Below are 27,570 nucleotides of genomic sequence, written 5' to 3' on the forward strand. Positions count from 1 at the left end.
TAAAGAGAGAGAGGGAGCGAGAGTAAGCGAGCGAATGACTGCGCTTTAGAGCTCAAAGTGCATAGTCAGCAATAATTTTTTTTTGAGCTAAGCGCGCAGGCGACGCCTAGATGAAGCAACGGACGACTCGACAACCAATGGCGCCGATATGGACAAAAAAAAAATGAGAAAAAATAGCATTAATGATAATATGAACAACAAGCTATTTTCGCCACCACAAAAAGAAAAACTCACTACATGAAAGCGTACGAAAATGTGTTGCGAGTTACGCGTGGCAGCTGAGGGATTCGAGGGCCAATAACTATGCTAGCCACCGCGCGCTGTAAACCAGAAAGAAGCGTGCAATAAATAAATATGAATGTGCTGCTGCAAGCGTGAGTGTAACGCAATGCCGAAGCTGAGAGTGGCAAAAAAAAAAAATATATATATATGTAAGTATGTAGTATAAGAAAAATACTAACAATAACAATAGTGACAACGTGAGCACTTTCGTAAGCGTTACCGCAACGCGTTTTGGGGTGCAACAAAAGCGTCATAAATTTTGTCAATTTCCAAGTGAGTGTGTGTGTGTGTGCAACAATTGCTAGTTGTGGAGACTAGAGTGCGCCCTCAGGTTAACTGGCTGCTCCTCCTCGTCCGCAATTTCTATGCTTTTATTTTTTCTTGCATTCGAGCTGGCTGCTGTTGCTGCGTCTGGCACGTTGCAGAATTTACGGCAGATTACAAGCTTCGAGCGTGGCGTTGTGTTGCAACCTTGGCACGAAATATACACCAATAAATTTGGCTGTAAACACAACAACAATGCAACAACAACAGCAACCACAACTACACAAATAATAATATTAAGCAAAATAATTTTTGGGAAAAAAATCTTTGCTCGTTGCCCATGCCATATGTATATATACATACTTATACATGTACATACATATCTATGTGTATGCACATGCATACTTGCCACATTACAGCAAGCTTCGAACTCTCCAGCGTGCTTTGCAATATTGCGCATATCACAGACACGGCTTGGCTTCTTTAAAGTTGCCACATTTGCATACAAATACCCAAACAAATCAAGCGTAAATATGAGTAAGACGCTCTGCATAAATTTGTTGTTAACGTTGTTGTTTTGCTACTCACTCCTTATGCTGCCACTGCTGCTTCTACGTCTTTGACTTGTTGTTGCTTAACTTTCTCTTCCTGCCGCATGCCGTTTTTTCTTAGCAATTGCACCTATTCCAGCTGCTTCTCTACATTTACGCTGCACTTACAACAGTTTGTGGCATGCTACTTGCGGTGTCTAACTTCATGCGCTTACCGCAGGCACTAACTCGTTGCACACTATATTTTTCATTTCACCAGCACCTACACAAGGCACAAACATCTTTACATATGTAAATAAAAGTTGAGGTCGTTGTGTGGTTCGGGTCGACTGCTTGCCACATGTGGCGCTTATGCTTGATTGCCTGCGCCAAAAGAAAAAAACAAAAAAACAAAAAAATGCGGCGTTTACAGCTAGCTACTACTTCACTATATTATATACACAAATGCATAGGAATCGGCAATGTTGTGTGCTTGGTAGCAAAATTTTGTTGCAATAACTTTCGCTGTGTCATGTAGCACGTAACTAACGATTGCTGCTTTGCTGCAACGAGGGTTCTTGCGCAAATTTTGAAATACAGTGCAGGTGTTGCAAGAGTAAAAGTGGCTTGTGGCAGTTGATTGTTGCCACTTGTGCTGGTTTCCGGCAATGAAGTAAGCGATAAAATGACGGCGACGGTACTTGCAACATCGCCTTCGCTCGCATCGCATCATCTCTAATGAAATCCACCGATATGACAGCTCGTTGCTGACGCACTTACAGCTGATAATATAACTGTTGTTGCATGTGTCGTTGCTGTAGTTGCACATTACTTAGTGGTATTTTATCGTTGCTGCAACGTTGTCACATGCTCGTATTGCATTATGACATACTTACATATATATATATATATATGTATGTTGGAATTACAGGTAAAGCGAAGTGCGGTGTGTTGAAGTGGATGCATAAAAAGTTAGTTGAATCGTTCAACTTTTGCGAGGGTTGCTTGTTGGCAACTTATGATGAATGTACGTACATACATACATACGCGTATATATACACACAGTTACATAAGTGCCTTTCTAAAGTGGCATGTGCAACGTGAAAGAAAGCGGAATCAAGTGAATTTTATAAAGTTAAATTGGATTGAATTCATGCATATAGTTTGGGCTAGTTGCATATGTGGCACATTTGTGACATACATATCTGCAGACTGACAGATGTCATGAGAAACACTTGATTTGCGGTGATTTTTTGAATTAAGGGGGGGTAACAAACCGCAGTAAATTTGCTGTAAAAGAAGAAGGAGCATGAACAGGCAATGTTGGCACTGCATTTTATATAAAGTGAGCTGCGGGAAATTCACGCATTAATAGGTAGTGTAAATATATGATGTATAGGATCTATAAAAAACTATGCATGTATGTATGTATATCTATAAAAAATGGAGCTAAATAATGTAAAATGTTTGCTAATATCGTTGCAAATGTGAGGGAAGAAGGTGGCATTTTTAAGTTATTGCAAATTCGTATCAAATTTTTTCATACAAGCTACAGTATATGAGGAAAGTGGGTAGCACTTTGACAATTTTACATCTTTAAATTAATAACATTGTCTTAGATGAAGTAATTGTGAAGGTATGGGCGACTGCACGTTTTCTGGTCCATGCGGGTTTTTTATAGTTAATTTTCTGCCTTCATTCATATACTAAAAAGTTTAAAATCGAAGCATTTTTAGGGATCGGCAACGTGCCCAAAAGCCAAAATTGCGTGTAGAAACTTTTTTTTATATTCCTTAATAGGTACTATCCACAGTTTTCGTTATCCGGACTTATGCCTTGCGGATTTTAAAATCCGATTTTAATTTGTTATCACGAATGAACACTTTATACGAAAACTGCTGCGTTTCAGGGGTCGGAAAAAGATTCGGTATTTTACATACTTCAAAACATATACCCCTTGGGAATAACTATCCTTTTGGGGTTAAAGTGCGGGCAGTGCTGTCTTCGGCTATGCCTAATAGTTTGGTATTTTACTGTATGTAAATCACATATTTCACTTAACTTTTTATAAAAACTCTCGGAAAAAATTGCATTAGGTAAGGCAATTAAAAAAAAAATTTACCGGAAAATATAATGGAGGTTTTACTGTATGGTCTTTCACCCTATGTTGGAACCATTCCGCCCATACAATAGCCCTGAAATTAAGGCACGGTGTAATTGTTATTTTCATTTTGGGAAAGTCGCAGTGCGAGTTTTCGCTTTCCATTATAAACTCGATAATTTGTGCAGAGTAATAGATACACAATTTGTAGTAAAAAATCGAATTACCTAATATAAAATATCGTGTATTTAACTAAAAATGACACTTCTCTTTCCAATATTAAAAAAAACCCCTCAGAGTTATTAGGCTTATAATATAAAACTGTGATTGTCGCCAGCCATCTCCAAGTTATGAACCATAATACATAAACACCATGGACATTAGGTTTTCGCTATGTATGTAAGTATTCATGTCTATTTCCTACGAATATTTTATTCCCGCTCGTTGCCCGACTGTTTTGCGGAAAATGTTGCAATTACAATAAAACGCTACATTAAAATGCTGATGTTGCCAAAGGTGCGTAAGAACATAGAATGGAGTATGGAAACGCAGAAATGGGTGTTAAAATAACAAAGTTGAAAAGGGAAATTGACGAGTGCCAAAGGAATAGAATATAAATTCGCACCTCCTAATCAGCAGAGCGCGACCAAATAGTCAACAAAATAACGAACGAGCCACCGAGAAACCATGCGACCATGCGACCAAACGACTGACGACGCGCAAACGAGCAATTCAATTAAAATGTGGCAGCCATGAGTGTCGTGCAACAAATTTACACTTACAAGTACCAGTTGGAGAGCTAGCAACAACTACACTCGCACATAGGTATAGGTATACGGATAGCGTCTTGCGCTTATGCAGCAAAATACAGGTGAAGAATATTCACAAAATGTTATGTATTCGTTGTGTGTGCGTAGCATGTAAATTTTTGTGTGTGACGCTCAAATGTCATCTGCTACGTTGGCGTCATTGCCGCCACATTTGCCGCTTTCACAGTTCGTCAATTTTTATAGTCAACGCGCGAGCAAATCCACCATAAAAACAAACCGGCAGCGGCAGGTGCCGGGGGGAATGAACGAGAACAAAAAATAAAAATAAATAAAATAAAAATGTTTACAACAAAAATTCCGATGCCACGCCCTATACACGGGCAAGCGTGACAAAAAAAAAAAATTATTTTATTTATATTCAAATTTTCTTTGCTTTCTCAAGCGATTTGCCGGTGACCGTGGGGAAGAAAAGTTTTATTGCATTCATGCATTTTTTTTATTCGTTTTATTTTCTGCAAAGTATACACGGTTATTTTAAAATATTTTCTTGTTTTGGAGTGTGAGGAATTGCATTTGCTTATTAACAAGTTAAGTACTTTTTGAGGGTCGCTCGATCCCGACTACAAACCCTACTCCAATTCGCTTCCTCCTACGCCATCGCAACGTTGCAAATAAGTCACAAATTCATTTTTCGTTTTCATGCTTACATACATACATACTATTTTATGAACTTGGCATGAAATAATAATCCAAGCGGATCGTCGCCACAAACTCATTTGCATGCAACTGCCCTCAAAATAACAGTAAAAAAAAAAAATAAAATAGGAGCAAAAATATACGGGGAAGAATGAAGCAGAACACATAAATTACTCGTATATGCCAAGGGTTCTCGAAAGAGAGTGTGGAAAAGGTTTTTTTTTTCATTGAATCGAAACTTTGTGCAATCACAATTGTTATACCCTCTGCAAGTATTTACTGGTTATATCAAGCATACTGACTTTCATTCTATAAAAAGTTTGTTTTGAAGACATATTTTGACTATGTTCTGTGATACCGTTATTGATTGTTCTCTCTTAATAGATTGGCACTTACACAATATTTGTGTTAGTGTTTGGCCGAGCTTCTCCTTCGATTTGTTGCGTACGCCTTGGTATTCTCACACAAAGAAGAGGGACCTACAGTCTTTTGCTGACTCCGAACGGCGATTTTTTTTTTATATTATGAGAATCTGTTTTCATTGCAAAGAAAGGTTTTGATTCCTTATTGACTACTATCACTACTCTCTGCAGTATTTTTTCCTTTTATATTTAATAATATATAATTTTCGCGCTTCTCCTTTTTGCTAAGTGTTTGACCCAGCTTCTCTTCCAATTTGTGGTATCCCTCCTGATGTTATGTTAACACAAATGGAGGGACCTACAATTCTACGCCGTATTCAAACGGCAAGCTTCCTAAAGGCAGTAATACACTCTACGGTTTGGCTTTGCCGCATGATAGATGCCATGGACAAAACATGGAACCATCGCAATATAGCGGAGACCTAGAAAAAGTCAAAGCGCGGGACTTAAGTTATTGCTAGGGAATTTTTTTATTTTTTATTTTTTTTTTGTTCTAATCAAGCAACCACACAGCGCACAAAGTGTACCGAGCAATGCCCGCGTGTATCCACGCGTTGGGTACAAACGATTTTCACCTCGGCCATGAAGAAATGTAAGAAGTGATTTATTTTTCACTTTCATACTTTTTAAAATTTTTTGCTTACCTTTGTTAGGTATCAAAATGAATTATTTAGGACGCTCTTAAGCCGCTAAAGCTTTGAGGATTTCTATGCACAAGTCCGCAAAAAAGAAACCTTAACGCATTCTTCGCAAATATTTTACTTTTATTTTTCATAGCCTGGCCTACTCCATGCCAATCCTTAGTTTTAAGGCTGCAAGCTCATTACAAGATATGAATTTTAAAATTTCCTGTTATTTTTTTTTTTTATTTGGTCCACTTTGCGGCTATTTTGTTTCCTTTTTTAAGCATCTTCTGAATAAAAATGCATTAAAACGTATAAGGGGTATTCTCGGAGTCTTGCAAAGCCCTTGCACGATGCACGGATTGCATGGACTGCACGGTAAAAAACCTTTGCAAGACTCCGAGAATACCCCCCTATTGATATTTCAGCAAGAGAAGAGAAATAGAAACACATTTTCTCTATCTTTGGGGGAGTTGAGCTGCTATAGCTGCATGCAAATTCATGCTCATTATTGCGCTAAATTTAACTCCAGCTAGCGCTTTGCCTTATTCAGCGGCTTCTGTGCGAATTTGTTGGCTCGCTCTGCTCGCTCTGCCCACTCAGCCCATTCACCGCCACTTCAATGGCAATTTCAGTTATGCATTGAATTTGAATTTGATTTTGCGATATTCCTGTCATGAATTCCGATGCGTCAAATTGTCAAGCGTTGAGCGTGTAATGGTGGCAAGTTGTAGATAGCTTGAAAAAAAAAAATGAAGAAAAAATCTACGCCTTTTGACGTATTTTTTCGCAAGTTTTCTTATGTTGATTTTGCAATTGTGTTTTTCTCACTCCATTTGTTGTTTATGTTGTGAATTCATAAATGCGCGCGAAAAGATGCAAATGACGGAAGGGTGAAGAAAAAAAACACTCAAACACTTCAGTTGTGCAAACTGGTATTGGCATTAGCAAATTTGCGGGCAAATGGATGGCTATGGATTGTTGGTTAAGATTTCGCTCCTTCAGATATTATTATGCTTACTTATATATGTAAGTGGCAGGGTGGCAGAGTGGCAGAGTGAGTTAGTCTCAGCCAAAGTGGCAAAAAGTATTTAGAAGTGTGGCTGAAGGTACGCAGAAAAATAAATCTTGTGAAGTTGTCCTTTTAATGGAAATTTGCATTTTTAGCATCTCATTTAATATTCTGATGAAATACTTCATATCTCCAAAAAAAAAAAAAAAAAAAAATTAAGCTTAATGTAATCATAAATATATTTATTTTTAATTGCAGAAATATTGTGAGCTGAAAATGATGGATTTAGGGTTCGCTGCTCATGAAAATTGAATCGGTAAGTAAAACAAAATTGTGTTTAAAACCTTTTTCCTAACTGCAACGAAAAATTAGTAATATGTATAAGTTGAAGATTTTGATGAGTGGTGTTAGATATAGAAATCCTTCGTTGTATTCTTGGTTAGCATTGTTGGAGTAGATAACCTATACCTGCATAGATTGGTTAGATCAGTGATTCATAAAGTGGTCCAGACGGGGGTCTAAGTTGGCGTGAAAAGACCAAAAATGTTTGTTTGGCTTCATCTATTAATGTAGGCAGATAAAACACCACTCCAAATAATTAGGGGACCAAGTTTTCCTATGGTTTTGGAGGCCGTATTTCGGGAAAAAAACGGTCTCAATGAGACTTTGAAGAAGCCTTTGAAGCTCTAAGATTCTTATTTTGTTTTGCTTAAAGTTTGCAGGAGCAAGGGTTCTCATGCAATCCTGACAGGTAGCGAGTTTTAAAAAATTGTTCATTTCGACCAGCATATGGATCATACAGCATTAATTTCCGGTTTTTAAAACCTCTCTTATTTTTTTTGAGCAGTTTATAGGCGCACAGCTGCACTTAACGTTGCTTTGTGTTTTCATACTTCGGGAGGCCCTAAAGGCCAGCCGGAGGTATTTTTAATCCTTAAGGCCATGGACTTCTTGGTGGACAATAGGTGGAGGGGAAGGTGTTTACGTGTGTGCAGTGACATCCAATCTACACTTAAGGCATTGACCAGCCCTCGTAACTACATACTTCCGAAATGGTTCGGCAATGCAAGTCTCGACTAAGTCATGTTGGTAAACATAACGAGCTTGCTTGGTGCCAGGTCACTCGGCAGTACATGGCAACGAGCCATCTGACCATTTGGCCAGAGCTGGCTCAGACCAGGCACTCCTCGCTCCGCAATCAGTTATAGCACGCCCCTCTTCGGACATCGATAAGCAATAACTGGGAAGCATCGAGGGGCTGCATGGTGGCAAAACTCATGTTGCCTTCAATCTCAGAAGGCCTGTCTACAACTCTATTCCCGTCATGCCTTGAAGATGGTGAGCCGGCGGAACACTTTTTGTGCCTCTACCTTGCCTATGCAAGAATTAGGTATGAGGCATTTGGTCGTGATGTGTTTAGAGATGAACACCAAGACCAGGTGACACCCAATAATCTCACTAAGTGTCATTTTCTCACGTCAGAACAAAACATTTGTTTTTAAAGGGTAGATACATTTTAAAGCCTACAAAGGAAGTAATAAAGTGAAAGCGTTCAGTAGGTAAGTCTTGGAAGTATTTTTCAAAACTTGAAGAATGCAGACCTCGAATTAACCTACCTATGGTAGAAGTCAAGCTAAATAGACATTCCCATAAATAAGGGATCTGTTCAAATGATCTTTATCGATTTTGTGAATCAGCTAAAATACACTATTCTTCGGGTGTGAGGCCATTTCAACAAAACGGGGATTGAAGAGTCTATATCCGGTTGTCCAAAGGATGACCATACACTCTGCCCACCTCTAAACAACTCGTCTAAACTTTTAGAGTACTTTAGGAGTAGACGAAGTTTTGTGAAGGATGCAGCGCTGATTTATTCTTAAAATCTATCTCTACAATTATAACAGAGTGACACGGGCTTCCCGAGACAGCTTAAGCTCTCGCTCTGCTATAGGTGGTGGTTATACACTCTCGGTTACCAAGATTCTTTCATATATTTATTAAAGTAATCTATTAATTCGTAGAGGCTCCTTCTGACATGTAAGGGAAGCAATTTTGGTTTAAAGTATCGGTTTGGGTGTTTCCGGTGAACTGCGTCGTTGTGGGAGATCTGTATTTTCAACAAAAGTCTCCGGTGCTCAGAGGGAAAGCAAACGATCAAAAGTTTATTCTAGGAATAGGGCTGTTAATCGTCAATTAGCTTGGCCTCTCTCGTACATGTTATGAAAAGGTTAGCCATTGGTTTTGTGGAGGCGAGGGAAGGGCTCAATGCAGTCATCGTTTTTAGAGAAACTCGTACAGAAAATACAGACTTGGTAGACAATATTCTCTAGGGGTCTTAAATTATCTGTGTAGCTTTGAAATTTTTTAAAGCGCCGTACAGGCACAATATTGGGTATGATTATTGATTAGTTAAAATTGAGGAATATTTGCATTCCTCTTGAAGTGGGCCCTGCATTTAAAATAAAGTCCTAAGTATTTTGATTAGGTTTCCACCCAACTATTCTCTTTTAGAGCTCTTTATATTGTGGGCTTACAGTCACCATAAGTATCCAAAGAGTAGAATGGAGACCACATTTTGTGGAGCGCCTATTTTCGCATGTTTAGCGATATGAACTTAAACCGAATGAAGTGCCGAATATTTACATATCTTGACGAGAAAGAAAAGAGATGCAAAGACACGTATTAGAGAAGAAATTAAAATATTGGAACTTATCAGTATTGCCTGAGACGTGGATTTCCGGAAAACGTTAAATCTTGGAAAATACCTTCTACGTCTATTGTAAAGCCCCTTTTTACAGCAAGAGGTAAGCTGTCTCTACGAGCTGCATAGATTATCATTTGAAATCCGCATAAGACTTATGCATACAAGTATTCGAAAGGGATGTTTCGATACACTTTTATTAAAGTGCATAAGAAAGAACGTGGTAATCTCCTGGCACTGACCTCCTTGGAATATGAATTTGTCCTTCTTTCAGCAAGGAAGCTAATAAGCCTTTGTACATATAAACGGGACGAAATTTTAACCGATATCAGAATAAAAAGTTCGAGTCTGCTTATTTTCGATATCCTTCAGTTTTAGGGGTGGTCGGAAAAGAAAAAATTTTAATACCTTTAATATCCGTACATAGCCTACATGTACTAGCCACGCTTACATATTTACACCTCCCCTGCAAGCATTACTCACATATGAGAGGCATTCAAGCTTGTGCCTGATGATTTGTATAAAAATGTATAAGAAGAATTTTCGTTAAAACCATTACAAATTTTGAATGCGCTCTTCATATTTTTCTCATGAAATTGCTAGCATTTCCATACTCAGGAAATACTTAAGTAAATACCTATTTACAATATTGCGTAAGTATTTTGCATTTCATGAAATAACTTTGTGAGTATAAAATTGAATGAGAGATACACATGTAACTATGTAAATGCACGAAATATAGAAGAAGGCTAAAATGCGAGTGTGTGTAAGAGCACTTTTACTCACTCTAGCGTGCATTCAGCCGCAATGGCATGCGTGCAAGAAACTACCGTTTGCACACCACTCGCTCAATTTTATACAATATTTGTTCGAGTGGATTGTCAGCTTATTGAAGTGAAAGCGGAATTCGGCGCTTCTCACATGTACTGCCTAACAATATCAATAAATATATTTACAAATATGTTTGTGAATACGGGAAAGAAAGAATATTCGAACAGCTACGCAGTTAACCAAAGACACATAACATGTTGAAACGAAGTCTGTATCGTATTTAGTAGTTACTATTAGAATGACGCCTTATTGAAAAACATGAAGTCCCTTTCTTACTTTTTTTGCTTAATACTATCCACGTAGAGCGGGAAATTTGACTAGATTCTTTATTTATTAGTGCCAAAAATAAAATTTGAAAAAAATTCGCTTGCACCTTTTTTTTTGCGTGTAGGGCTCGATAGGCAGCCAAAATATCTATTGTCATACTGGCGTAATTCTGAATAGGTTTGTTCACTTATTTTGATCTTTTATTTTATATTGTTGTGTTTTTTTTTTAAGATCTTAAAAAAGTATGTGCACTTCCATTAAATGTCAACCACCCTGGTACTTTTAAATAATAAGCGAAAGGATTCGTCATAGTTGGGGACTTTTGTCGGAAATTTCTTCGTTTTTTTTTCGGAAATTTTCAGAATTCATTCAGGACTTTGTGGAAGCGTTACGGGATTTTGTACAACTACACCACATCGTACATGGGCGTACTCGTACATACGCATACATGGCGTATGAGTAACATTTTCCATGCTGAAGTTTCAATTTTTTCATTCGTAATGCAAACTTAAAATGAAGTTATCTTGGCAAAATGACCTTTGCCCGAATCACGGTAGTCGATATCGAATACTAAGGAGAGGGCATTGAAAATGCAACAGTTTTTGTAGAAAAGAAATCGCCATTAAATCTGGTAGTTTCTGATGTCGCTGATTCAACATTTCATATAAGAATTAAAAAAATGTCGATTTCAATAAGGCGGATAAAAATTTTGAAAATTTTAATAATTTAGTGATAACTTATATTTTGGGGTTGTGGCTGATTCTGTTTGACATAAAAATTGCAAAACAAAAAATGGATTTCACTATGCATTTCAATAGTTTCTTTGACTTTAGGTATAAAAATCTTTACAAGAAAAAAAAAACAAATGATCATAAATCGTGCTTACAGAAAATGGGAAAAGGGAATTTCCTACGAAATCAGAACTCCAAGAGTACTTTGAACCATTCACAGATCTCGATGTTTTGCAGTTTGTAGTTGTGCGGCGCTTTCCAAAAGTAGGTGTACTTAGAAATTTTTAGAAAAATACGCTTTTCAAAATTTTATTAGATAGACATTTTTATTTTTTTTTGAAATATCTCGAGAAAAATACAGCTTGCAAATTCACAAAAGGTGATTTTGGAGACAACGAATTATTATCTAAAAACTAGTGGCAGCGGTTCTCTTTAGCTGCATCGGGAGTACCATGAATTGAGCTCTCTATTTTCTGCCGAATACAGTTCACTGAATAACTATCGATATTTTTGTAAAAAAACGGCACTTAGAATTTGTAGAGGGAAAGCTTCCTTCTTGCTTGCTTATGGGTTCTTGTCACAATTTTCAATAAACACGTTAATACATATGCCTGTACATGTGTATACACATGCGAGTTATAGGGCGTTTAGCTTTTTTAGTGGCAACAACACTAAATTTTGCCCGACAGCAATTTGCGTTTGATTTTTATGATCGTATAAGGAAATGCAGTTTACGACTATATGAAAGTGGTAATGGAGTGGCTCGCAGCAGCCAGCCATGAGGCTCAACGACAAGAGCAGCAACCGTTTTACGTGCACACATGCACACCCACTAGCTACAAGCAACTACATACATACATATGTATACTACTACTGCTGATGCCCTTTATGTTATGTCACTCATACGCTACGCTCTTAGGGGAGAATCGTTTTTAAAATTCAAATTTAAGTTTGTTATGTTTGTAACTGTTTTTGTTTTTTTTTTTTTTGGAATTTGCCCCTTCCTATGCCTTATTTAACACAGCCATACCGCAGCGCAAGTCGAGCAATAGCCCGACGACACACCCGATGCGGACGATGACGCTGATGACAATGGATGAAATTGCGTATGTAAATTTTTGATGCCACTCATCGTTGAAGTAGCCAAAAGGGGCAAGAAGCTGTTGTGTGCTGCAAGTTATGCCAACAATAAGCCATGAAGCTTTGGTGCTGTGACCCTACGGCGAGAGTGGCATGGCTTCAAATGAGATTGTCAACTGCCTCAGCGCCAACACTCCACTGTCTCTGCCCGATTTGTTTGTCTTGTTGCACAGATGCACAGATGTACATTGTACATGTATGTGTTATGTATGCCCAGTCATAAATGTGTTACTTTAAAACGCTGTATGTACGTATGTAATGACGGCAGTGGCAAATTGCAAGTTACCGCTATGTTGCCACATACGTTGGCCATTGTTGCCACAACGAGTTGCTTAAAAAATTAAAAATTAAAAAAAAAATTAACAAAATTTTGCAATATTCATGCCATTTGCGGTTGCTGTGTGATTTTGGCTTATGGCTGAAGTGGCTGTGCCTTTATTATTGCGCTTGTGTATGCAATGGAAGAGTAAATATATGCGCGTTTGCAACGAAGTACCGGCTAGTATATTTGAGCCATTAAATTAAAACGCAACTTGCAAAGTGTAGGCAACGACTTGGCAGTCAAATACACACACATGCATACAAAGATATGTCACTTTATATAGTGGCCATTTTTGGTAAGAACTCTGGTTGCTGTAGGACAGCAAATTCGCGCTCATCACTGGCTTTGCTAGAGCGTTGAGGATAACAGGCATGCATTTTTTTATAATTTTTATGTTTTTTATTTTTTCTCTCCCTTTTTTTTTTGAATATCTGCTCTTCATTTGAATCCTCTTAGCAGCCTTAAACGCCGCTCACTTTTACAGTTTTATTAAATTGTATAAATTTCCCGTTTAAGTCGCGCCAGCTGAGCCCTTCTCCTCCACACATTTCGCACGAATAGAGTGCGATTTTTTCAACATTCTTACTCGCTTTCACCATCATTCAGCTCAACGGCGCACACTGTGCCCTTTTTAAATTTTAGCGTACCAAAAGTCCAAAATAAAATGATTTCAGATGGCTGTGATTTTTGGCATTCCAGTTGACAAATATTCGACTACTAAGTCTATCTAATAAATTCATAAGAAAACACAACAACAACAAAAGTAAACGGTGTCAATCGTTGCTCATTGTGACGCGTAAAAATATTAATTTTTTTAGTGTGAACTTTTTCGCATACTTTTAAGTAGCAGTACTTTTTTTGCGAAGTTATTTTAAAACAATTATTTATGCGTGGTTTAGTTTCAATGTTTTCTAATTTCCTTGCTAAGTTTCCAAGCTGTAGTGAAAATATTCGAGAAAGTAAGTAATTGTGGAAACGTTAAGATTTTTACTGGAGCAGATGTGGAAACTAATAAGGAATATTTGTACTTTTAGATTTCGTAAGCACTTTTTGCACAAATTTTTGATTTTCACTAATAAAAATGGCAGTCATCCGGAGCGCACTCTGTGACGAGTGGCTTAAAGGCAAAAAAGATGATAATAATGGTGCTGTAATGAAATAAATTTTAGATAAGTTAGAAAAAAACATTGACCATGAAAGATTAAAAGAGTTTATCGGTAAGATCTGTAGTCACTTTCGTTTAAAATGGGGCCGCTGCTTTCCCATGAAGTTCCGTTTTCTGCAGCTGCACTCCAACTGGTTGTCGCAAAGTGTGGATTTATACGACTTTTTTCTTGACATAACACCGTATTGACGTAACATGAATATCATATGTACATTCATTTAGTTGTTAGGACTTTTGGCGCGCTAAAATTGAAAAAAGACACATTGTGCGGCGCCACCCTTGCTTGACTCAACTCTACGCGAAGAGTGCAGCACTCAGGTAGCGTTGCAGCGAACGGACGCACTGTCAGGCGGCCAAAATAAATGCCATAGCGGTGAATAAAATATGAAAACAAAATAAAAACATCTTCCAGTTGAATTGCCTTGCCTCATTTTCACTTACTGGTTTTTACTAAGGCTTTCTCACAGAGGGCGTGCTTCCTTGTTGCACAATATATTAATATGTGTGTGTGTGTTGGTGTATGAAGAGCTCCTGCAGTGAAAGGCCAACCAGTCAGTAAAAATACCAGTTCACTAACTGGTATGAACTAAAGCGACACATTCGAACAACTTATGCTATCAGCGACATCTGACTTTGAATTCTGAAAGCCAAACAAAACGAAATTCATTGGCCCGTAGTCAAAGAGAAGTTAGAAAAAGGTTTTAACGATTAAAATTGTGTTTTATTGTAATCACCATTTTAACTCTTTCATTGTCAAATTAAAATACATTTTATGGCTTTAAAATTAGGAGAACGCGATTTTAAAATGGTAAAATAATAGTAATAACCGCAATGGCACCCAGGTTCGCTTCCTACTCCGAGCAATTCCAGAAACTATTTTTTTTAATGTTACTATTTTTTTTTTTAATATAAACAATAGTTAATTTTATTTTATTAAATTTTATTTTGTTAGCTTATTTTGTTTGCGGTATTTCACATAATTATTTGAAGTTAATAACATTTTTTTGAGTTTAATTTTAATTAAAAAGGTTACAACAACTGCAACTGCATTAAAAAAATTCAAATAATATTTGAAAGACCAAAAAAAGATGTAAAAAATGTTTCCTGGCAGTGGGATTCGAGCCCACGACTTCCTGGCTTGCTAAATCCGCAATCCTGCAGCGGACGTGGCTTGTTATTAACCGATTATTTTCGGTCCCGAATTAAATCAATTAAATTAAATTAATGTAGTTTGTTTCAATTCAAATATTGATTAAAAATTTAAAAAAGTTTAATTTCATTTGAGAAAAAAAACCTACATAAATTCGTTTACTACACAAATTACTTTGAGATAAAAAAAAAAAATATTTAATAAAAAAAAATAATTAATTAAAATTACATTGAAAAATATATAATAATTTTTCTTAAACAAAGGAACAAAATTACATAAAATTTTTAATAAAAAGCAGGCTTTAAAAAGGAAAAAAAAATTCGGGCACCTAGGATTTGAACCTCGGACCTCTGGAATGGCATACAGGTGCTTTGCCGTGTCGAGTATTGCGTCTGTTAGAGCACCGCCAGCAAAATGATGCACATATTAGTTTTACGGCGATGAATTAGTAAACTATCGCAGCAACTGGAATCATGCTACTACTAGTATATCTACTGGTAGGTGCTGATGCATAGCCAGACAATTGACATCTCGTAGGACACCCCCAAGTTAAAAAAAATACCAATACCTAGCATTGAACTAGTGGCATTCTAGTTCACAGCTACTTAAGTAGTACTTTTCCTGCAGGGATGAATTCGTTTGTGTGTGCATGAAAGTCTTTATTAAACGTTGCATACTCTTGGGCGAGCCCGCTCAAAAAGATCATCACATATATCTACTCACATTTGAAGACAGTGCATCCGCACACTCATGAAAAGGCCGTCAAGTTCTTGCCCCCCTCCTGTGTATCTTCAGTTGGTCACATGGTCGTACTTTTGCCTCCATGCAACATAGTAAAGTCTCTGCTGTCCATCCGCTGTTGTAGCTGTTGCAGCAATTTACAGCTTTTATCCAAATTGTATGAGACCCCAAAGAGCCCGAGTGTGTATATGCGTGCGCGCGTGTGTGTGTGTGAACTGGACGCATTTGCACTTTCACATTTTTGCAAGTAGTTCCCACTTTTTTTTACATACACAGTTGTTGTCGTTATTATTGTTGCTTTAGCTGTGGCATTGGCAGCATCAACCAACTGGTACTGCTCTTCGTTAATTTTCTAAATGGATTCCTTTTTTCGTATATGCCCCGCTATATTTTTTGAAGAGTTTATGTGCCTGCTTTCTTTTACATATATATGTATATACATATGTGCAAGTATCTGTACACAATCTACAGAAAAATGAAATTGGTTCAAAACTAACTCGAAGCCTTGGACACATCTTGCCGGTGCGCATGGAGGACTGGACCTTTAGAGCCATGATTGATCCTCTAGGTAGTCCTCTGATTCCACGTTTATCAAAATCCCTGCCTGACATCTCTCAGGGAATAAGTAATACGCAGGGGTGATGTTGTGCTGCGATAACTCCTGTAAGGGGGTTGACACCAGGATCCTCAGGACATCTGACCCAACTCCACCGACAGCAAAGCCGAAGTTCGTTTTTTAGAAGAAGTCTCGGCAGGAGTGGGGAAAGTGCAGCTGCCTTTTCCGTGGGCATCAGGCAACAGAACTTCCCGTAGGCATGGTGGCAAGATTTGTTATAGACCGCTTGCCCACTTCTCTAGGATATCGAGAGCTCACCACCTACCTGACTGATGGTATGGATAGTGAAAATTCCGATAAGTTCGGCTTGCGATCTTGCTGCTGCGAGGGTCTAAAGTGATTGGGTCAGCATGTGGCTAGGCCCTAGCTTGCTGAAAGCCTTCATCCCAGAAGAGTTTTTTTTGCCATTGACTGGCAAGACCGTCCCGATGGGCTAGGTCGAACTTGACTTCCTTAAATCACGTTTACCTGGAGCAGTGTTTTGGGGGTTCATTTTCATGTTATAATCGTTCCAGTTACTCGACAATCTAAACCCGATAATTATGTAATGGTATAGGGAACCAAGTGTCGGTAGATTTCCATACGAATACAGCTAGATACCCCAGAGTTAGTGGCGCTCATGGAAGGTATTTTCTCTGGAAAGGCAATTGCCGTCGGTGCCGTGATCTTGGTTTAAAATATGCAAACTTTTCTGGTGTATAAATCACGTGACGACAGCAATACTGCGACCGTAAAAATCGTCTGTAGCCCCAAGGAGAGAGATTAACTCGTAGAAAAGCTTAGATCATCTTAATGGAGAGCAAAGGATATTTGCCCACTGTAATTAAAATTTCGGTAGCAAGTTCATACATGCCAAATTCCAAAAAAAGTATTCGCTTTCGTATTTTAGACATTCCACAGATCCTTACCTTAAATAAATATGGCTGGGAATCTGCATGTCCTGCTAGTAAATATAAATAAACATGTACGTATAGAAACGCTTCTGGCAGTAGTTCGCATAAAAGCTTTTCATTTTTCAACTTTATTTAAAGGAGCTGCTGCTCCAGTTTTACACTTCACATGTTGTCACATACTCCACTACTACTTATTAAAAGCAATAGCAGGCAGCAGCATAAAGAAAATTTATAAAAAACAGTGAGTTGAAAACAAGAACAAAGAAAATTTTCAGCGCATGGCGAAATGCTCGCTCAGTACAAATACATACATACATATATATGTACATACTGGTGTATGTTCTTATGGATCTGTATATGTAGATACATATGTATGTATGCATGCCACATGTGCAACATATACACATGTATTCACACCACAGCGCTTTAAATTGCAATTTCTTTACTTTCCATTGCTGGAGTGCTCTATTGCTGTCACGCAGATGACTTCGCGTGTACAGAGTATAGTTTAAGTGTCAAAGTTAGTAGTATGCCAACTTCACAGTTTTGATTTTGAGACGAATTCGTTGAAACAAGAGGAAATGTTAAGGAAAAAATAGCTTGGCTAAAAAGTATGGGACGAGCGAAATTAACATAAATAAGTAGCGCTGAGAAGTAGTTGGAGATTTTTTTTATGAGTAACGAGTTTATGGGGAAGCAAATGTATCGAAGGAACTAAACTAAGATCTTCTTTTTGGTTGTTTGTGTTTCCGACAGGGTAGGAGTATGATGTATTGTGGAACGATTTTCCGTCATCCCTTGTCAAATTTGGTTTGGAGACAAACCGGTTTCGGCGTTGTGCCATCTTCAGAACGAAAAATGACACTGAAGATGGCACAACGCCGAAACCGGTTTGTCTCCAAACCAAATTTGACAAGGGATGACGGAAAATCGTTCCACAATACATTAAACTAAGATCTTGTGTGTATGTACATATGTGCGTGTATATTAGGGTGAGCTAAACCAACTAATCTAAAAAAGGAACAGTCCAGCACCTTCGTCTTGGTCTGCAGGCTGTATCGGAGACATAGCCGCTAAATAAAAGTTTTATTTGTCAACATCGCCTCCTTTTAGCTCAACAGATTTCCAAAAAATAGATTTTTCAAGGTCCTAAACATAAGCTTTTATTTCAGTGATGATCCCACAATTCGACCAAAATCTCTTACGGCCCAGCCACTTCTTTGGGTTTGGAAACAGGAAATAGTTGCTGGTGGTCAAATCTTTTGAATATGGTGGATAGAGTAGGTGGTCGTATAGCCTAATTGATGCATTTTTTCTATGGTGACTACGCACATGTGAACCCCCCGCATTGTCTGATGGCACATCACTTTTTCTTGGTCAAATCTGGTAATTTGTGCTTCAAATCAACAAGCAATCTATCCAAAATCTCTGAGTGATATTTTCCAGAAAACGTTTTGCCCTTTTCAGGGTAATCGATGTGTCACTGACTTTTCAAATTTCTCTCGTATATTTCTCTTGACACAAAATTTGGTAGCTGTAATGAAATTATATAACCATATGCAAGCCATGTGATGAGAGCAACATATTTGATTGACGAAAATAAACTCTTTCCTCAGTGTTCAAACCTAGTTTTGCAACAATTTGTTTATTTTTCAATGTTAGTGAAGAGAAAACGCTATCCAGGTTCATCTTCTGCAAGGAACAGTAATCGACTTTTTAACAATATTCTCCTCTTGCAAGCGTACGAGCGAGTATGCACCTTTGCTGTGCTTTGTAGCAACAGAAGGAAAGCGATGATGGCGCCAAGCCATTGCATTTGCATGGGCTTCGCTTACATTTTTGTTTCTTAATTTGCGGCCAAATGATGCCATCGAGTGCCTACGAAGCCATGCTCTGTTTTACCACCGAACACTCGTAGTCGACGGGCGCTGCTATATTGAGCAGGATACCAATTTGTGCTGCTTACTTGCACCCAGCACGGCTCAGCTAAAAACCAGCGAAAAGAGAAAAATCCAGCTAAAGGCAAGTGCGGCCTGCGTTTGTGGCAGTTAAAACACCGCTCTGTATGTAGTGAGACTCGCAGCTCTCAAACGCAGACTAATGAATTCTCCGAATTCCACGTCAGGGCATGCGGTTGGTCAGCTGCCACTGATTAGTGTTGTTCGGCTGTCAAACGTTAACGCATCAAGGCCAGTAAGCTATTGGGTTGCCAGTTAATGTTCATACATATGTACATAGGTGTGTTTATATAAAGGTACAAGTCAAATGAAAGTCAAACACTATCACTTTTGATTTCCGATTTTCCCTTTCATGTTTCCTTCCGCTTTTCTACTGCTCTTGATAAAGTTGATGTTGTTGTTATGCTACTGTTTTTTTTTCTGTCCGACGTAGCTGTGTGTGCGCCCACAAGCTTAACTGAAACTCTTTTGGAACCTGCAATTAATTTGCTTTGTTTTTCAGCTTGACCAAGCATTTAAAACGGCTCGACCTCTTGAGTTTTGTTGCTCATATCATTCGTTAATCAGGGCGTACATATGTATGTTGGGCTACATATTGGATATACATATAAATATATATATGTTCTGGCACATGTTCGTATGAATTCAGGCTTGTCTCGAAGAGCTAGGAAGAGAGTGAGTCGAGATGGTCGACGCTTATTGTTTCTTAGCAACGGGCACTTGTTATTATATAACAATATATGCATATACATAAATGGTCATATATTTATATACATATGTATGTATGTTAGAGTGGGTCAAATAAAACGATTTTTTTTTTATTTAGGTCCCTTATGAAAATTTCGTTGTGGGTCGGAAAAAAAACAACTGTGACAAAATTTCAGCACTTTTTCTCTTCATTTTTCAGCAAGCGTTCGGGAAATTAAGAATTTTTAATGGAACCAATTCTTCTCGACAACACGTCTTTAATTGACGGTGTCAGTTTTGTTTTTATTTGCAAAGTGTGTTCGACCTCTTGTTTATATGGAAAAAAGATAATGAAACCTTCAGAAAAAAGTTGCCAACATTTTACGTAAGTCCTAAGACTACTACTTCAAATTGCGCTTTTTATACTAAATATAAATTGGCGACAAGGTAGTCTTCTTATTTTATTAAATTTTTAAATGCAAACCGAAATAAAAAATAAAATGGTCGTTTTATTTTACATAGACTAATGTACATATATACATGTGTATATGTAAATTAGTATGTCTATGTACATTTGTGAGGCCTTATTTTATATACCAGTACGTAACATTTTTTTCCTTTGAAGCTTGAAATTCCCCAACTCAACCGTTTCAAGCCGTAACAGACTTACATATATAGCACATATGTACATACCTTACATTCGTTCAACAAGCTGCCAGTTACCGTACGCCTTCATGCCTAACCAGGCTGGGGCCTTAGAATTTAAAATAAATTGTTTCATTTATGCGTATTCATTATTCACATATCCGGCATTTAAAGCATCCGCAGGCGTGGTAGCATTCAAGTTAAATGTGGATATGGTAACAAATTATGGGCGCTATTACCGGTGCAGCGCCTACACGAGGGTCTTGCTGCCCTGCACTGTAGGATGATTATGGTTACAAATTTGCGTACAAATAAGTAGATACAAGTTTGAGTTTTTTTTTAATGTAAAAGGATGATTTTCTTTTCGATAAATGGGCAGAAGCAAATTAGTTTACGATTTACTTGAACGAACATGGTTGAAAGAAAGAAATTATGGCAGTTTTAAAAAAAAAATAATAAAAACAACAAAAAATGAAAGTAAACATATTATGTACTGAAAAAGTCGTTTTATAAAGAGTATATGGTCAACGAATAAAATTGAGGGCAAAGCACTTTAAAAAGCTCGATATCGGAGTTACAGTAAAAATTATTAATGACCTCTGATCATTTAAAACTTAATAATTATAATAATTCCTTCCACATCCGTAGTTGAAATTGGAAAAAATTTTGTTAAACTTAGATCTTCACTGTAGTTGGTTGTGGAGCCAGTAAATAACATATCTTTTATATGTAATTAACATATATATATATATATTCAAGGTCTGCACCGCCCAATTTTTAAAAATTCTAAAAGAGTAGCCACCTGTTGAACAATTAAATTCCAAATATTTAATAATCAATGCCATATATCCGCACCGTTCGTTTCATTTTCCATATTCAGGTGTCAAATTAAAAGGCTTGGACCGCAGTTGTGCGACAAAGTTTTACTTTTTTGAAAAGAGTTGCCACCTTTTATTTAAATTGTTTAAAAAAATAAACCAATTCGGGCATCAATCGAAATGGTTTTGAAAAGCTTTGTTTCTTAACTTAACTATAGCAGGGTTGCCACCTGTTTAAAGATCAAATTAAATTTGAATTAAGGCAATTGGCTAAGAGAGATGTGTATGTATAACGATATGGGTGCCAAAATAAAAGGGGTTTCAGAAGGTAGTGGTTTGACAATATTTTGAAGAGGGTTGCCACCTGCTTGAAATGTCGAATTTAGTTAACGTATACACAATTTATGTGAAATATCACAATATGGATGTCAAAGGAAAGAGGTGTTGGAAGAGGGTAGCCACCTCTTTTTAAAATTTAATTCAAATTGTTTACTAAGTTACATGAATTATTAAAATATATTTAGCGGGGTTGCCGCTTGTCTTTTAAATTACCAATTGTTGTGAGTTTCTGGCGAAAAAAAACTTTAAATTTTTAGCTTGTCGATACTGATTCAGACGATAAATCTTGTTGCTAATAAGAACAAAATCATAACGATTTTGCTTTTCGCCAACAAACACGCAAACTTCGTAAAGAAATTTTTCACTCGAGCGTTGTACAGTGGCGCCGTTGATTATACGATATTTGTAAAAGCGTTACGTTGAAACGCGATTATTTTCATATATTTACATGCATCTCTCATCTGTTGTTTCCTTTGCCTTGAATGATATGGTTGCCATATACATAAGTACTATGAAAAAATATGCACAAACCAGCAACCCCCCTCCGCCCCCTTCCAAAAAAAGTATTGACTAAATACGGTTTTTACATATTTCATAAAAATTTGTTTGTGTTTTTATAGCATATGCGCATATTTTAAATATAATGAAAATTAATATTTATTAAGGAAATATTTGTTGGTTAAAGTTTTTTTATGTAATTTTTATACTTTATATATTGTGTTAAAACACCTTATGTCTATTTATTCCAAAACTTATATTGTGAATGTATACTCCTGCCTCTGTATTGCGACTCTGCGTAGTTAATGTAATAAGAGGCATGAGGCAACACTGTTGTGAAAAGCCTCCATTTTCTAGTCGTCATTTCCATTCATTTGTAAACTGCGAGCGCACCAGAGGCAGGAGAATGCACCAAAGCGTAAGTAATTGTAATCCAATTCACCTTACTATTAATCACCATAAGTTCATTTAATATTGTTGATTTCTTCAGGAAATAAAATGCCTTAGGTTTCAACCACTGCTTGTACAACCAAGAAAACCAGCGTTCTTCTTTGCAAATCCTGCAGGTGCAGCATTATGTGTAAATGAATTAATAAATGCTTTTTATTGGTTTAGTTGGTTAGGTTTGGATGGTTAGTAATATTTTCGATGAGATCAACACACTTTCACTTTGTGAATAATAATATAAATAACAAATATTTCCACTTTTAGAGAGTAAATTAATTCCAAAGTGACTTAATGTCAATTGACATTATTTCACTTTTGGTTTGTGCAGTTAAATATTTCTCTTTTGGCGCTTTTATTAATATCACTGACATTAAACACCTGGAAAAATATGTCAAAACTTCTCATTAAAATCATTTGACCATCGAAGGCGGCGTAAAATTTAAAGTCACTGCATTTGTTTTATGTGTCCTAACGCATACCGCAAACTGGAGGAGATGCTCGGCAAAAAAAAATTGCAACTGTAAGCTACAAAGTACTTTTATTATTATTTTAAATATTGATCAAAAAGGTATTTTTCTTCACCAAATATCTTACGTTATTCATAGCAAACATGGCAAATATCCAATATAAATTTTAAAATTTTCATTAAACATAATGTACATAAAATTTTCTTCTTATTAAAAGCTCTTCTCGTTTCCGATTAAATGAAATTGGATAATGGGGGTGGAGCAAAACGAACTACACACATATATGCATTATAACGTTAACTGATCGATTGCCGATGAAAATATCTGAAGCATTTTGGTATTTTAATTCAACATAATAAATCAGCTTCAGCGCTGCGGGAAAGCTTTTCAAACTTTCAGCCAGCGTATATAAATGAATAGCGATTTCGTAGAAACGACTCAGTGAATTCTTTGTTAATTTATGTTACCCTTTAACGCATTGTTTGCTTATCTCGCTTCTATGTGGAAAGGTTAAATTTTGATAAGAACGCGCTGTGTGCGTAGAAGCGTAAACAAGGATGCCATTCAACGTAGGTACATGAAATTCCCACTCAAATTCCATTTGCGTGAAAGTAAGGCGATTAAAATTTTCGTCGTTTTTTCCTCTCTGTTGTTGCTTTTATTGGTATCGTTTTTATGTATCTATGTATATGTATGTTTGTGCGTACATACATATTTACATTTCGTCAGGTGATTAAAAGAATAATAATTGTTTTTGTTTGAGTGTTTTTCTAATGACACCGTAATTATAAGGGTTCCAAAGAACCCCAACCAATTCATTTCCCCCTCCTCTCTCCCACTCCATTTGAAACCTTACGCTTCTACATAATAATACTTCTAGCAAATGTTGCTTCAGCTGTATTTTCTTTGTTAGTCGCTATTTTTTCGGTCCATTACCGCTAAGTTTGGTTGGTTGGCTGGCTCTGCGTTTCTTTGTCTCACTTTTATTGGCGATTTCGTTTCTACAAAAAAATGTTGCCTTCTCATCGCCCTCTTCTTAGTGTGTGTGCGTAGAGGGCAAAGAGAAGGTGGCATTTGTCGGTAGAGACGAAATTGGCATTAGTGCTGCTAATGTTAACACCTAGAAACATTCAGAGCATCGGCCGTTTAATTTATGTGCTTAGGTTAATGCCTTGCCATTTGAGCGTTTGGCGCTGAAGTATTTGTTTGCCTGTTGTTTTGTTTTACTTTTTTCTCTACACTCATGCCACGTGCGACGCCGCGTATACGCAACATTTGTACTTGAATATGTACTAACTAAACATTAGACTGCGCCACCTTACAAACAAACAATACCCAGATTCGAAGGTATTTTTGTAAGGCATTTGGAATTTTTTGTCTTTTAATTGGTGACACCTACAATCGGCTTTAAAAAATAGATTTTTAAGTGGTTCTACTGGAATAATCAAAACTAGGAGTCCCTGTTATTGTTGAAATTCGACCGTTTTTCTAGATTTTCAAGACTCTTGCAGAAGTTTTCTAACTTAGGACGTCGTGTACCTTGTAAGCTATAAAATTTCTTACCGGAAAATCTTCTTTGGAACTAAAATGTGACAAAATTTTTTTATATCTTTAAAGGTCTTTGGAGGACTTGGAATTGACCCGATACATTCCAGTTTGTCGTTAAATTTCAAAAACACCTAAAATGTGATAACTCAACAGCTCGGTAACTGTGCATTTTTAGGGCTCGAAAGTTTTCGATAACTCCAAAATATATACATATTGAAATAAATCGATAGCTCGATAAACTTTGGATACCTCTATAAATTTCGACAGTTAATTTAGATAGCCTCATAGTTTTCGAAAGATGTTGACAAATTTCGTAACTCAATACACTCTGGTAACAGATAAAATTCTATAAGCAGTGATAAACCAATATATTTTGAAAATTTCAAAAACTTCGATTCGATAAGTCGACAAATGTCAATAAAAAAATAAATAAATTTTCCACATATAAAATACATGGAAAAGTTTGAGCGCCTTGAGCAACCTAGGGTATAGTTTTTCGATATAGAACAATCCTAGGGGATGAGAGCATTATAGTTCCGACTTTATTCATTTTGTACCACCCTAATGTATATTGATCATATATATATATACCTTGCCATAATATCGAATTATTCAAATTGATCAATGTACATATATTGAGTTGTCGAAATTTGCAGACACAGAAGATTAGTTGTCGAAATACAATGTCAATAAACATGGATAACTCGAAAAATTTCGCTAACTATAAACTTCGATGATTCGATAAAATTGGGTAGCTTGATAACTTTCGAGAAATAAATTTTTAACAACTGAATTTATTTAGGTTGCTATTCAAATATTTCAAAACATTTTTTTACCATTTTAATTATCTTAACCCTTATGTATATCTCCATTTTAATCTTTAGGTAAAAAAGTTAAGGCAAATTTAATATTAATCGTTATCATTTATTTCTTCATCATCACATTTATCTTTATTTTAATGGCGAATATGTGACGAAGAATGAAGACGAAGATCCCTATGTTCGTCAAAAAAATAAAAAATTTCCGAAATTGCCTTGAAAAATACTTTAGACTCACGTACGGTGAACTCTTTTCTTCTGGTACGGTCTAATGTACATACATACATACGTGGTAACACACCAGTTAGATATTTTTTAGCTCGCTTTTATTAGCTTGGGATGTAACTATGTAACACCGATTTCCATTCTCAAGTTACTTACCTGATGACAGTACGCATTGGAATTGCTTTAAATTTCCATGCTTAAAGTAACCTGATGGAAATTATGAAAGCAAGTTTTTAGTTTTTTAAACTAATTTTTTTTTTATATTTACAACAAATAGCATATGCGTTCACAACTAAATTTCATACCTTTCAAATTTAGCTTGGATACAAACCGATGTCGATGTTATGCCATCTTTAGTGTAATTTTTCTGCATTTGTTGATTTGTCATTTGTGTAAAATTGACTCGAGTAATTTTATAATTAAAAGCTAATAGAGAACTAAATACAATCTCCCATCAACAGATTCCAAATGGCTCAGAACAAACCAAAAGAAGAAAGAGGAAGCAAAACTGAAATAACAATTATAATTTAAAATTTTTTGCCCCAAGAGTGCAAACAACTTTCTTTCCTTTTCGTAATATAAATGTCCTTTTATATAAAGCCTTTTAAATGTCACCTTCACTTTTTATTAGCAATTCTTCAGCAGATGTTTTTTATATATTTTGCATTGCTGCCCAATCAGCAACCTGCAACATTCATAAAAAAAAACCGAACATAAATTTATTCGGTTTACATACGAAAAACTTTGAGTTATTTTAATTGCCCGCATTATTGGCGCAATTATGCTTACCGCCCGCTGCGTGTCACTACTACAGCCAACACCACCACCACCTCCTCTTGCTACCCGCCCAACACCCACCACACTACTGTATTTACTCCTTTGTGTTCACTCATAGTAGTAACTTGCAATATTGGCGCGCCATTCATGTAATTTGCCAGCATACAATCAATAAGCATTGCTTAGTATCCTTTTTCCCTCCACCCACCGCCTTGGCCATGTACTTAGTTAGCCAGCGTATGCAAGAAGGCAGTCAAGTTCTTTGGCATGTGATGGGTTGGGCGGGCGCGCAGTCAAGAATCAATAAATCTCTTGATAAATGTCCAATTTAATTTCGTCCTTTTCATCTTCAACATAAATAAAGTCCTTATTTTTTCAGTTGGTGCTGCCACTTTGTGCGTCCGCTTTCTGTGCTGCCCACTCCCCTAGGTGCCTGGCACAGTAACGTTTGCTCTTATTTCAAGACTTTTCGATTTTTGCTTTAAAAATAATTTAATTTTTCTTCCGTTTGCTTTTCAGCTTTCGGTGTACAGTTATAAGAGATTTTTCCTGCTTTATTTTGATTTAAACTGGAAGTGTAGAGTGTAGAAGTGTGAGTTCGCGTATTCATCTAAAGGTACCCTGTAGGAGTATCTACTTTCATTGGTTCTGTGGACGGCTTTTATTTTCATCAATGACTTTGTAAGCTCAGCATCTCGACATAATTTTAGTTTTCTTGGAAAAGGTATTAACTTCAAAAAAAAAAAATTTATTGAAAATATATGTATTAAATTTTAACGTTTAAATTATGATATTGGAGATATATATATATAAGTACATATGTATATTCGAACTAATGATTTTATTTTGAAGTAAATTTTCCGTGGCAATAATGGATTGATTTCTCAACACGGCAAATGCAACGGAAATGGTTGATGACGGAAATGCATCCTAAATGTATGCTTCAACATTAATACAAGTATAAAGGTAGAAGATAATAGGGATAAAGGATAAGGATAAATACAAGTATAAGGATACAGATAAGGAAAATGAAAAGGAAAAGGATAAGGATAAGGATAAGGATAAGGATAAGGATAAGGATAAGGA

General features: G+C 36.6%; 1 protein-coding gene across 1 annotated transcript in view; it reads left to right on the forward strand.

Moving 5' to 3' along the window:
- Window positions 1-27,570, forward strand: part of LOC118737719 — a gene marked incomplete in the record, with an annotated part of 336,238 nt that overhangs the window by 132,510 nt on the left and 176,158 nt on the right. Inside the window, 1 exon segment of the mRNA XM_036468426.1 lies at window positions 6,959-7,016.

The sequence above is a fragment of the Rhagoletis pomonella genome, unplaced genomic scaffold, assembly GCF_013731165.1.
Source record: "Rhagoletis pomonella isolate Grant_MI unplaced genomic scaffold, Rhpom_1.0 Rhpom_scaffold_00004, whole genome shotgun sequence".
NCBI lineage: Eukaryota > Metazoa > Arthropoda > Insecta > Diptera > Tephritidae > Rhagoletis > Rhagoletis pomonella.